The sequence below is a fragment of the Pelophylax lessonae genome (assembly GCF_965119305.1).
Source record: "Pelophylax lessonae genome assembly, chromosome: 1".
Taxonomy (NCBI): domain Eukaryota; kingdom Metazoa; phylum Chordata; class Amphibia; order Anura; family Ranidae; genus Pelophylax; species Pelophylax lessonae.
In genome coordinates this window covers 428,245,114-428,257,682 of record NC_138768.1, presented here as the reverse complement: position 1 = coordinate 428,257,682, position 12,569 = coordinate 428,245,114, and the positions used below count along the sequence as shown (strand labels likewise).

Genomic DNA, 12,569 nt, shown 5'->3' with positions numbered 1-12,569 from the left:
AATCAGCCGTTCTGTTGACGGCCAACAAAAATTTTATAGCATGCACACCAGATTTTGTTCGGCCGAAAAGTTGGAGTCGGTTGTCGGAAGCATCATACTAACAAGCCGAAAATCGGCTGATCGGACGTTGGCCGAAAATTCACGGCCAACAATCATTGCATGTGTACGAGGCATTAAACACTGTATAGCTGGACAGATGACACACTTATTTGCTGGTTCGGCTTTGTTGCTTCATATGTCCCTTTAATCCTCAAACCTAATTGCTGAAGAGTTAAATAGCATTATCATTTATGTCCAAAGAGCAGGGAGCCAATCCAGGAAGCAACAAACAGTGATAGTAAATCATCAAGAAACAGAGCGATTGTTCTGGTTAGCTAAGGTGTGTTACAAGAATAGCTGACCAAAAGTTTAAGGGCCACTTCGCACTTCTGAGTTGTGGCAATAAATGCCTCTAGACGTAAGTTGATGCATATTCCCACATCACATGGCAACGTGCCTGCTTTATGTGCCATGTGTTGTGGTGCCCTTTATTGTGAATAATACCCCAATGCATTGTACAGTAGAGCCTGATGCACAAGTCACCACAGCACACCAAGTCACAACTGTTTATATTGTATAGGTGTATTTAGTGCCCGGAAGCCCCTGCTGTGACATACAGACACCAATCGACACGAATAGGTGAAGATGGCTATGCATTGTTACTTCCTTAAAGTGGTGCATGTGCACAGATATAGTGTCCAGAACGCACACTGCTTGTGCTCAAGACATTATGTTTGAGTGCATGCACCACTTTATGCAGGCTTCATGCATTTATATCTATGGGTGGCTTGATATACTGTAGCACCAGGGGCTCCAGGGCACTAAAATACGCCAGTTTGTTTATGTTGTACGGACGTGTATGAGCCTTTAATTATCATTTTATTAGATTATCACACACCCTAAAATGGGTACACACCGTTAGTATTTTTTCTTCAATCAGAGGGCTGAATGAATAAAAAAACAAGTGATATGGATGCAAGAATCCCCCTGCTATGCTGTTACATTCATAGAGTAGGGACTGTACTGCTGTCAGTTTACACCAATCAGTGGAAGCTGCCTTTGATCGATAAAGGTTTTTCAACAGGACTGGTCGCCAGAAACCGATATATTGCTTTTGTTGAACTGGAAGGGCCGCACACACATCAGAATTCTGGCTAGCAAAAAAAAACCCTGACACATGTATAACAAAAATGACATAATGAGAAACATGTGTTAGGAATACATAAATCTGTATTATCACATACCAAAGTTCCATTCTTGATGAAAAAGTAATCTGGTACTCCAGTGAGATCATACTCCTTCACAAACTCCTAATAATGAAATATAAAATAGTATTAGGAAAAAATAGCAGGCCTGCTGTGAAAAAAAGATTTTATATAGCACTTACTGGGTTTTCTCCAACATCAATTCTTACAAAAATGACATAATCTATTTCCACAGCAAATTTCTGTTAAATAAAAAGGAAATATTTAATGATTTCATCTGTGACAAATATACATTACAAAGATTATATTTGGAGACACTCACTGTAACATTGTGCAACATTCAATTTTAAGCCTGCATTAAAGTCATTATTAAAGTCAGCAGCAACTGTACTAAACTTCAGGAGATAGCTGGAGACTCAGGGGGGATCTGGAGACTTGATCGGTAACCACTCATTTCAAAGCCCTAGTGGCACTTCATCTGCCTTATGCTGCTTCCCATGTGGTCACCCTTTCCTGTCCCAAGCCTTACCTTGCTCTTCTTGTCAGTGGGATCCCTTGATTGATCCAGGGGGTGTTCAGAATAGCAGAGTGGGAGGATATTATTACCACAAAAAACTGTGAAAACGTATTGACTCGAGTATAAGCCTAGGGTGGGAAATGCAGCAGCTGCTTGACCCAACTGGACCACCACGAGACCCAAAACACGGGCGGCGGGCATGGTGCAGGGACTGTGGACATGGTACAGGAGATGCAGGGCTATGGGCATGGTACAGGAGATGCAGAGCTGCGGGCATAGTACAGGAGATGCAGGGCTGCGGGCATGGTACAGGAGAACTTCCTGTACCATGCCCGCAGACCTGCATCTCCTGAGGAGATACAGGGCTGTAGGCATGGTACAGGAGATAGTACAGGCATGGTACAAGAGATGGTACAGGCATGGTACAGGCGATGGTACAGGAGATAGTACAGGCATGGTACAGGAGATGGTACAGGCATGGTACAGGCATGGTACAGGAGATGCAGGGCTGCGGGCATAGTACAGGAGATGCAGTGCTGCGGGCATAGTACAGGAGAATCTCCTGTACCATGCCCGCAGTACTGCATCTCCTAAGGAGATGCAGGGGCTGTGGAGGAGTCTCATTTACATTTCGGTGAGGCACCTTACATTTAAAAATGGCGCCACCTGGCACCAACACGTCACTGCACATGCGCCTTCTGCCTGGGAATAGCAGAACGTGTATCCCTGCACCGGAGAACAGGTAAGTGGGACCCTCACTTACACCCCTCATACAATTTTCTAAAAATGTTATATGGACCCACTGGTGTGAAGGGGTCCTTTGTTTTTACCTCTCACATATAGTAAGTAGTACAGTTATATTACAAAGTGTGCGTCCAGCTTTAGAGTAACCTGCTCTTTTAATTTATTCCATCTTCCCAGTCTCTGTACATTTATATATGCATGTATAAACTTAATAATTAGGGGTCCACTGATGTCATTTTTTCAGGGCTGATACCGATTTTTCAGGCCGATAGCCCATATCAGGTGCTAAAATTCTGTACATTTAAATTTGTCTTGCTCCCTGCTGTAGGTGGTTAGCTTGCTGGCATCCTGCTGTGGGTGGGTGGCTGGTACCCTGCTGTGGGTGGCTGGCTAGCACTCTGCTGTGGTGGCTTGCTGGCTGGCACCCTGCTCTAGGTGGCTGACTGGCTGGCTGCTGTGGGTGGGTGGCTGGCTGCCACCATGCTGTGGGTGGGTGGCTGGCTGGCGCCCTGCTGTGGGTGGGTGGCTGGCTGGCTGGCACCCTGCTGTGGGTGGCTGGCTGGCTGACACCCTGCTGTGGGTGGTTGGGTGGCTGCTGGCTGGCTGGCATACCCTCTCTGGTCCAGCCGCTCCATAGCGTGCACTGTCCGGGATTAAGGGATGCGGCCTTTGCCCTATCTGGGTAGAAGAAGCCAGGACTGTCAGTGCGGAGACACTGGGCCTGCAGTGCAACACTTTTTGAGTCCTGGCTACTTCTACCCGGACCAATGACATAGTGGGCCACAAAAAGATGGCCGCCGCGGCAGCGGGAGGCCAGTATTGGTAACATCAGTACGTTTGTGACCGATACCGATTCTTAAAAAAAAGTGAATATCGCCCTGCGATAATCGGCCACACAGATAATTGGTCAACCCCTATTAATAGTTAATTAATAATAGCATGCAGAGCCAAGCTGCGGTTTCCAAAGTAAGCAGAATCCATTCTTGTATTAAGAGAGGTATGGGGTCCAGAGAGAGAGATATCATTTTGGCCCTGTACAAATCATTAGTAAAACCTCATCTAGAGGAAAACACCTCTGTAGAAAATTGGATCATGCTGTGCTGAGGTTTTTCGCCTTCTTCTGGATCAACTGTGGGTATAGGATTGTGTATATGTATGTTTTTTTTTTTTTTTGGGTTGAACTAGATGGACTTATGTCTTTTTTCAACCTGACTAACTACGTAATATATAAGATTAAAAGCATTACCTTTTAATTAAATAAGTAAGTTACTTGTATCTTTATTACTTTTAACCTACTAGGTAAATATAACAATTTGACACTTAGGGCCAGTTTAAATCAATATGCTACAGTAATGGCACCACAAGGCACCTTGCCAATTGACATGTTACAGCTCAGCACAGTATATTGTCCCAAAAATGCTACGCACACCCTTTTTGGTGTGTTAATTGTGTTAGGCAGCTTAAATAGACTGCTTTAAGCAAACACACGACATAATGCATGTTAACACGTGCGCTAATGCAGCAAATATAGTGAATGAGCCTTAACCACTTAAGCCCCGGAGGATTTGGCTGCTAAAAGACCAGGGGGTATTTTGCGATTCGGCACTGCGTGACTTTAACGGACAATTGCGCGGTCGTGCGACGCTGTACCTAAACAAATTTGACGTCCTTTTTTTCCCCCACAAACAGAGCTTTCTTTTGGTGGTATTTGATCACCTGTGCGATTTTTTGATCACGCGCTATAAACAAAAAAATAGCGTCAATTTTGCAAAAATAACAATATTTTTCACATTTTTTTATATGAAATTCCCCCAAAAAAAAAGTAAAAATCAAAATTTTTAAAATTTTCGGCCAATTTGTTTTATGCTACATATGTTTGGTAAAAAAAAAAATCGCAAAAAGCGTATTTTGATTGGTTTGCGCAAAAGTGATCGCATTTACTAACAAAGGGAAAGATTTTTGTCATTTTTGTTGTTTTTTTTTAAATCGTAATGGCGGCGATCTGCGATTTTTTTGCGGTACTGCGACATTGGGGCGGACAGATCGGACCCTTGACTGACATTTTTGACACTTTTGGGGTTACCAGTGACATTTCTACAGTAATCAGTGCTATATATATGCACTGTTAATGTAAAATTACACTGGCAGTGAAGGGGTTAACTTTATTTGAGAGGGAGGGGCTGTGTATGTCCCTAGGGGTGTGATTCTAACTGTGATTGGCTGTGGCTTGAGCTGTAGGAACACTGATCAACGGTCCTACATAGTAGAACCGTATGATCAGTGTTTCTACACAGGGGAGAATGACAGGCATCTTGTTTACACAAGCTGCCTGCCTTTCTCCCTCTCCCCCGACGATCGCAGAGTGGCCGGCGGACATCGGGTCCGCCAGTCACACGCGCGGGGGGGTCCGTGACTGCGCGGGAGTGCGCCGCCGGCGGCGCGCTCGCTCCCCAGAGCCTCACAGGCTACTAATAAAATTGCCCTAAAGACTTACTATTTGCTTTTTTAAGTTCAATGCTCGGTCCCTCTCTGTGTTGCATTCCTGAACTTCCAGTTAAAAGAGCCGACAATGTTCACTTAATTGAACAGTCGGGTGTGCAGCATTGGCTCAGGAGATTACCAGGAATGAAGCCACTGTCCATAATAACCCTTGTGGGAGGAGCTGTAGAGTGGTTTGTAATTGGGGCCTTTGATACTGCCTATGCATTTCGACACAGCAAGCTGAAGGCTGGGAGCGCGAACATCAGGGTGGCTACACTGGGGCTGCAGTGAGGCCCTGCATGGTAGTGTTGCCACTCTATGGCAGAAAATACCTTCGACATGACTTTCAAATAATGATTTTGCAGAAAAGGTGGCTGCAGCGAAATGAGAGACAGAAAAAGTATGCTGCTACATATTTTTTTTCACAAAGGTTTAATAACACTGAACAAACAGGGTGAAATCGGCAGATGAGAGTCTGCTGTTAATCACAGTTAACTTTTATTATTAAATAAAATACACCTTTGAAGTACTTACTTCCATCCAAGGCAATGCTCTTTTGCAATGAGGACAGTTTTTGTTCATGAACATAACCACTACAATTTTATTACCAGCATCATTCACTACCTTTTGTAGCCTTTGCTGAAAAGAGAAAATGTAGTTACAGTATCACGTATTTAGAAATATACTAAAATAGTCGTAAGTAATAGTAAATTCCAGACAGATGCGAAAAGTGTTCAATATTTCCAAAGGCATCTGCACAAAGGACTTACAGTATAGTATATATCTAGTAAATCTACTTCTATATAGCACTTTATTAAAGTGCAAACAGGCAACAGAAAGTTAAAGTTTTACCAAACCCACAGCAGTAAAATCAGTCTATATATGCAGTGTTCAAACCTGAGCCTTTTTCAGCTCATAAAACGCTCATCTCTGAAGTCTTAAAATACCCAACAAGCAAAATCCCATTCATTTCAATGGCCCCTGTTCACATATGAGCGTTTTCTCACCTGAAGCAAAATGCCTGAAGCTCAAAAAAGTACATGAGCTTCTTTTTTGGCAGATTACAAGTGTCCAAACACCTGCAAAAATGCCTGAAAAACACCCAGAGAAACGCTTGAAAAGCGCCCCAAAAAACCCCCCGCCTGAAAACGATACCCTTAGGTGTGAATGGAGCCTTAAGCATGCTTGTTATACTCACTGTGGAGCCTAAGAGGTTAATCCTTTGCATTGTATATAAAGGCTGTTTGAACATGTCTCTCTGATCCTCCTCTTCTTCCACTGTCTCCAAAAAAATAACCTGATATTTACAGAGCCAGGGGACGAGCTGCACATGCTCAGTTTGGTGTGTATTGCTAGAGACCTTTTTTTTTTTCCTGAGAGAGTGCATGTGATCAGCACAGGGCCAATGAGCACTGTCTAGACATGTCCAGACAGAGGATCAGGGGAGAATAAATACTCATACCAGCTTTACTAGAAACTGATAGAAGTCACAAGGCTGCTATATGCTATATACTGCTGATGAGAAAATGTATTTAGCAGTTTATAATTACTAAAATAATTGCATTTCTATGTTCAGTGTACTGTGGGAGACCAGATATAGTGAATGCAGGTTCTAAGTTAAGTAACACTTGCTTTAACCACTTGCCGACCGCCGCACGACTGTTTACTGCAGCGGTCAGCCCCTACTGGGCAAAGCGATGTAGGACTACGTCGCTCACCCACGAGCCTCTAGGGGGCGAGCGTGCGCCGCCGCGCTCCCGCCCCCGCCCCCACTCGCTCACTAACATCCCGCGCGAGTGACCGGCGGCTCCGATGTCTGCCGGCCACTCGCAATCTCCCGCTGGAGAGGGAGAAAGGCAGGCGGCTAATGTAAACAAAGCCGCCTGTCATTCTCACTGATGTAACAGCATAGACTGTACAATCCTGCTATGTAGGATCATATGTCTCTGTGGTTACATCACAAGCCATGCCCCGCCACAGTTAGAATCACGCCCCTAAGGATACATTTAACCCACTGTTCACCAATAAAGTTAACACCTTCCCTGCCAGTGTCATTTTTACAGTAACAGTGCATATGTATAGCACTGATTACTGTAGTATTGTCACTGGTACCCCCAAAAGTGTCAAAAATGTCAGTCAAGCCGATCTGTCCGCCGCAATGTCGCAGTCCCGCAAAAAAATCGCAGATCACCGCCATTATTAGTTTAAAAAAAAAACCCATAAAAATGACATAAATCTTTCCCGTAGTTAGTAAACGCAATAACTTTTGCGCAAACCAATCAAAATATGCTTATTGCGATTTTTTTTCACCAAAAATATGTAGCAGAAAACAAATTGGCCTATAAAAAATGTGAAAAATATTGTTATTTTTTTCAAAATTTCGCTCTTTTTTTGTTTATAGCGCAAGTAAAAATGATCAAATACCACCAAAAGAAAGCTCTGTTTGTGGGAAAAAAAGGACGTCAATTTCATTTGGGTACAGCGTCGCACGACCGCGCAATTGAAGTCACGCAGTGCCAAATCGCAAAATTGGCCCTGGTCTTTGAGCAGCCAAATCCTCCGGGGCATAAGTGGTTAAAGCTTATAAATCTCCATTTTAAAAAATGCATTTTTTCACCACCCAACAGGCAAATTTTTTAGCATGTTGGAGATGCAAAAACATAACTCCCAACTGTCCCTGATTTCAAGAGACGGTCCCTGATTTGGAACAAAGTCCCTCTTGTCTCTTTCCCTCTGATTTGTCCCTCATTTTGGTCTGATCTATATAGTTGTATATAAAATGCACTTTTTATCTTTCAAAAAGTGTTTCCCAGTATATACAGTATATAAATAAAAACAAATATTCTGATGAATTTAGGAAGCACTCTGGTTTAACCCCTGATAGTTTTATATTGGCTTGTGAAATTTCTTCTTCTACTACAACTATTTTCAGCAGGTCCAGAACAATTATAAGTTCACCCACAGCATCACCTAGTGGTAAAATCCAGCATCACAGAACACAAATGGATTCTACAGGGACAACTCTTTTGATTTTCTCCAGACAATGTAAAGAAATGGAAACAGCTTCTTGTTATACAACATACTACTCAACTATTTAAAAATCTAGTTTTATCAGCATTCTTCACCAAAATGAAACTCACTAATTTCTATTTATGGCATGTCACAGTAACAAATGTTGCCAATACTTGTTTTAAATGTGCTAAGTTTAGTCTGAAACAGGGATGAGATTCAGATTTGCTGCTCCATGGGTTTGAGGTGAATCTCGAGGGCCTGAGATGCACGTTCTAGGCAATTTTATGTACAAATTTACCCTAGGGAATTCATTTATTTAAACTAGGGATCGACCGATTATCGGCAAGGCCGATATATCGAGGGCCGATATTGACTTTTGCAGATATATCTGTATCGGCCCCGGAACTAGCCGATATTGCCGATATTTCAAATATTGCTCATGTAAGGGTAAAATGATGTCACATAGTATAATTCCATTTACAAATGTTTTTGAATATGCCACTCACATATGTACAAATTAAGGATATAAGCAATGAAGTGATGTCATAACATCACTTCCAGGTACTGGCACCAGATTTAAAAAAATGACAGCATTCAAAACAGCCAAACTTGGCGTTTTGAATGCTTTTAAGTGCAGAGGAGGGGTTTGGGGTCTTTTAGACCCCTAGATCCCTCCACAAGAGTACCTGTCAAGTAAAAACAAAAAAAAATAATGTATGAAAATATCTGCCAATATCAGCCGATACCGATATGCAATGGCCAAAATATCGGTATTGGCAACGAAAAACCAATATCGGTTGATCACTAATTTAAACCACAATGCACTGAATGACCTTTGTCCAGCAGGCTTGTTAGTTTGAAAAGCCAGTAGAAAGATCATGTAGAGGAGAAAAAAAATCTCTTGTTGGTTTAACCAATTATTTTTTAACGACTTTAAGACCGAAGGATTTTTTTGCTTAATGACCAGGCCACTTTTTTCAACTTTGCACTGCGTGAATTTAACTGACAATTGTGCAGTCATGCAATGCGGTACCCAAACAAAATTTACATCCTTTTTTCCCACAAACAGCTTTCTTTTGGTGGTATTTGATCACCTCTGCGCTTTTTATTTTTTGTGATGTTAATAAAAAAAGAGCGAAAATTTGGCGAAAAATTGACATTTTCTACTTTGACAGTTAAAATATATCCAATATATTCAATTTTTGTCATATATTTAGGCCAAAATGTATTTAGCTACATGTCTTTGTATTTTTAAGACCGGAAGATTTTACCCCCTTCCTGACCAGGCCATATTTTGCGATTCGGCACTGCGTTAATTTAACGGACTATTGCGAGGTCATACTACGCTGTGCCCAAATTCAATTTATGTCCTTCTTTTTCCCCACAAATAGAGCTTTCTTTTGGTGGTATTTGATCACCTGTGCGATTTTTTAATCTTTGAAAAAAGGAGCGACATTTTTGAAAAAAAAAAAAACCCCAATATTTTTCACATTCTGACATATAACATTCCCCAAAAAAAATTTACAAATCAAAATTTTTTAACATTTTAGGCCAATTTGTTTTCTGCTACATATTTTTGTTTAAAAAAATCGCAATAAGCATATTTTAATTGGTTTGTGCAAAAGTTATCGTGTTTACTAACTACGGGAAAGATTTGTAACTTTTATTGTTTTTATTTTTTTTTACTAGTAATGGCGGCGAGCTACGATTTTTTGCGGGACTGCGACATTGCAGCTTGACACTTTTGGGGGGATCAGTGACATTACTATAGTAATCAGTGCTAAAAATATGCACTGTTACTGTAATAATGACACTGGCAGGGAAGGGGTTAACGCTGTTGGTGATCAAGGGTTTAAATGTATGCCTCATGCTTACTTACGTGTGTGTGGGGGGGGGGGTTGTGTGACACAGACACAGATTGCAGGTTCAGCTATGCTGAATCCTGTGATCTGTCCCTGTCTGTCACAGAGAAGATCCGCCGCTTTGTTTACACAAGTGGGCGGATTTCCTCAGTTTTTCCCCAACGATCGGGGAGGAGAGACAGTGATCGCCATCTCTTCTCCTCCGGCCCGACTCCCTCTATGTCTAAACACAGCGGGAGCGAGCCTCTGGTGGCGCGCACGCGTCACCGAGTCAGGGAGGAGTCCGGCGACATAGGTCTATGTCGCTAGACCCAGGGCTGCCACCTTGCTGCAGTAGCAACAACGTGAGCAGTCCTAAAGTGGTTAAGTATCACTTTTTCATGGACCATGTCAATTGAAGCATTGAAGGTATATATCCTTTACCTTCAAAGTTTAAACTAAAAGGTGCCCCTTTTTCTCCTCACAAAAAGTTAGAAGGTATGAGTTAGACATGGTGCCAAACATACTGAAATATAAATCTAAGTTATTGCTTTAGGCTGGGTTCACACTTATGCGAATTGGATGTGGATTTCACCGCATCCAATTCGCATGACAGGAGACTGTGACTGGCTCTAAATGGAGCCGGTTCACACAGCTCCGGGGCAGCCGGGGTCCGCACTGAAAAAAGGTCCTGTGCGCCTTTGGCTCTGTTTCAGGTTTTAATTCAGGCAAACATTCAGCCCTGATTCGCACCTAAAAAACTGAGAACAGGGACACACCGGACCCCTGCTGCGAGCTGCAGCTAGTGTGACCCAGCTTTAAAGTAGAACTTTAAGCAAAACAATGTTTTATTTTATTTTAGATAGAGCAAGGGAGGATTAAAACCCCTGTCAGGTTTTTGTCATCATCTGTGTCTCATTGTGGAGATTTCACTTCCTGTCCCTTACCCAAACAGGAAGTGATAGGAAATCCCTGCAAATTGAGGGAATTCCTTAGGAACCCCCAGGTCACCAAAACCAGGTCTTCATTGGAAGATTTCCCCTCTATTACTTCTACAACCCAAAATTTTGGATTTTCTTTTACTTTCACTTTCAATGATAATAGTAAACAGGACAAATAGAGAGAGTGAATCTCTCTAATGGGGGCACACACAACAATAACAGCTAACAAGCATTCTAATCCCTCTTTACTGTATCCAAAACTAAACTTCAGTGATGAAAGAGGTCCAACTAGTGGGTAGGAAAACTGGTAAAAGACCAAATATTCAGGTTCTATTCCAATGTTGACTGGTGTTCTCCTCCCATAACTGTCTTTGGTAAAGTAGAACTAAAGGCAAAACTTTTTTTCATATTTTTTCATATTTTTTTCATATTTTTTCATATTTTGGATAGTGTAAGGGAGGGTTATAACCAATGTCAGTTTTTACTTTTGCTTCCCATTTTTTTTTTTTGTTTTTCATTTGTGTCTCTTTGAATTCTCCAATTCAGAAAATCCCTGGTTGTCCCCAAGGTCATCAGAACTAGTGTCCACACTGGAAGATTTCATCTTTTATTACTGTTCTGATGACAACAACCCAAAATATGGGGGTTTCTTTCACTTTCACTGATGACTGTAAATCTCCCTACAGCACTAGCAACCCGACAGATGTTTTAGAGGAGTTTTAAAGTCTCACGTTCTATGCATTAAGGTAAAAAACCTTCTTGGTTGCAGCTGTCCCCCAGACTCTCCCCTATTCTTACCTGAACCTGAACGTCCAGCGACAAGCACGAGCCCAGCGGCTCCTTATTTGATAGATTAATAGCAGTACGAGCCATCAGGTCCAATGACATGGGAGCAGGGACGGGACTCATGAGCGTGCCCGCACGGGTGTCCCCATAGAAAGCGGCTCACCGTGGGGGCACCCAATAAAGAGGAGCCAGGAGCGCCGCAGGGGCACCCCAGAAAAGGAGGATCGAGGCTACCGCTGTGCAAAACTCTTGCACAAAGCAGGTAAGTATAATATGTTTATTAAAAAAAAAAAAAAAAAAAAAAAACCTTTACAATCACTTTAAATCCTCTCCATTCCATACAAAACTAAAAAAAATGCCTTTTGGTATACTGAGTGAACAAAAAAAAATTGCTTATTACCTCTGTGCTAGCCTCCTGAACCTATGTAGAGTGGTTCATCCCTAGGGGATTTTCTTACTTCACTTCATTAGTCATTCCTCATTCTAGTCAATATTACACTATTAACATCTATGAAATATTTTTTACTAAGTATTTGCCTATACACTACCAAATAATGAAAATGTATCTAATCCAAATTTTTTTAGCAGAAAAAATAAGTACCTGATCCCTGATTTTTTCCATTATCCTTGTGTAGCTCTTCCTTTGATGTGTCTCCAAGCTCAGTTTACTGACTGATATCAGACAGCAATAAACTGATTCAGAATCCCCTATATATACATACAATAATTACTGGCATGTAGCTAGACCACATACCTTTATAATTATCACTTTGCTCAATATCATTTGGGTGTGCCCTGAATATACGTGTGGATTATGCCTTGAACAGCTAGAGGAAATTAGAATTTTGCGATACCATTTAATAAGTGTTCTTATTGTTCCAGGTATTTGAGTATGTGTCTATGTGTGCATGTGTTCTTGCAGTTGCACCCAGGGCTTTTTTTCAGAGAACAGGGACAGGTTGTTTAGTCATGTCCAACTTTAAAACGTCATGAATCATAGCGC

The 12,569-nt window shown here is 41.8% G+C and overlaps 1 long non-coding RNA gene across 1 annotated transcript; it reads right to left on the bottom strand.

The window, feature by feature from the left end:
* Positions 1 to 1,416: 1,416 nt before the first annotated feature.
* Positions 1,417 to 12,276, bottom strand: LOC309553719. Its single transcript, XR_014225182.1, has 3 exons — positions 12,168 to 12,276; positions 5,521 to 5,625; positions 1,417 to 1,486 (listed from the first exon to the last, which is right to left on the bottom strand). It is a non-coding gene; the product is annotated as an uncharacterized lncRNA (long non-coding RNA).
* Positions 12,277 to 12,569: the final 293 nt, after the last annotated feature.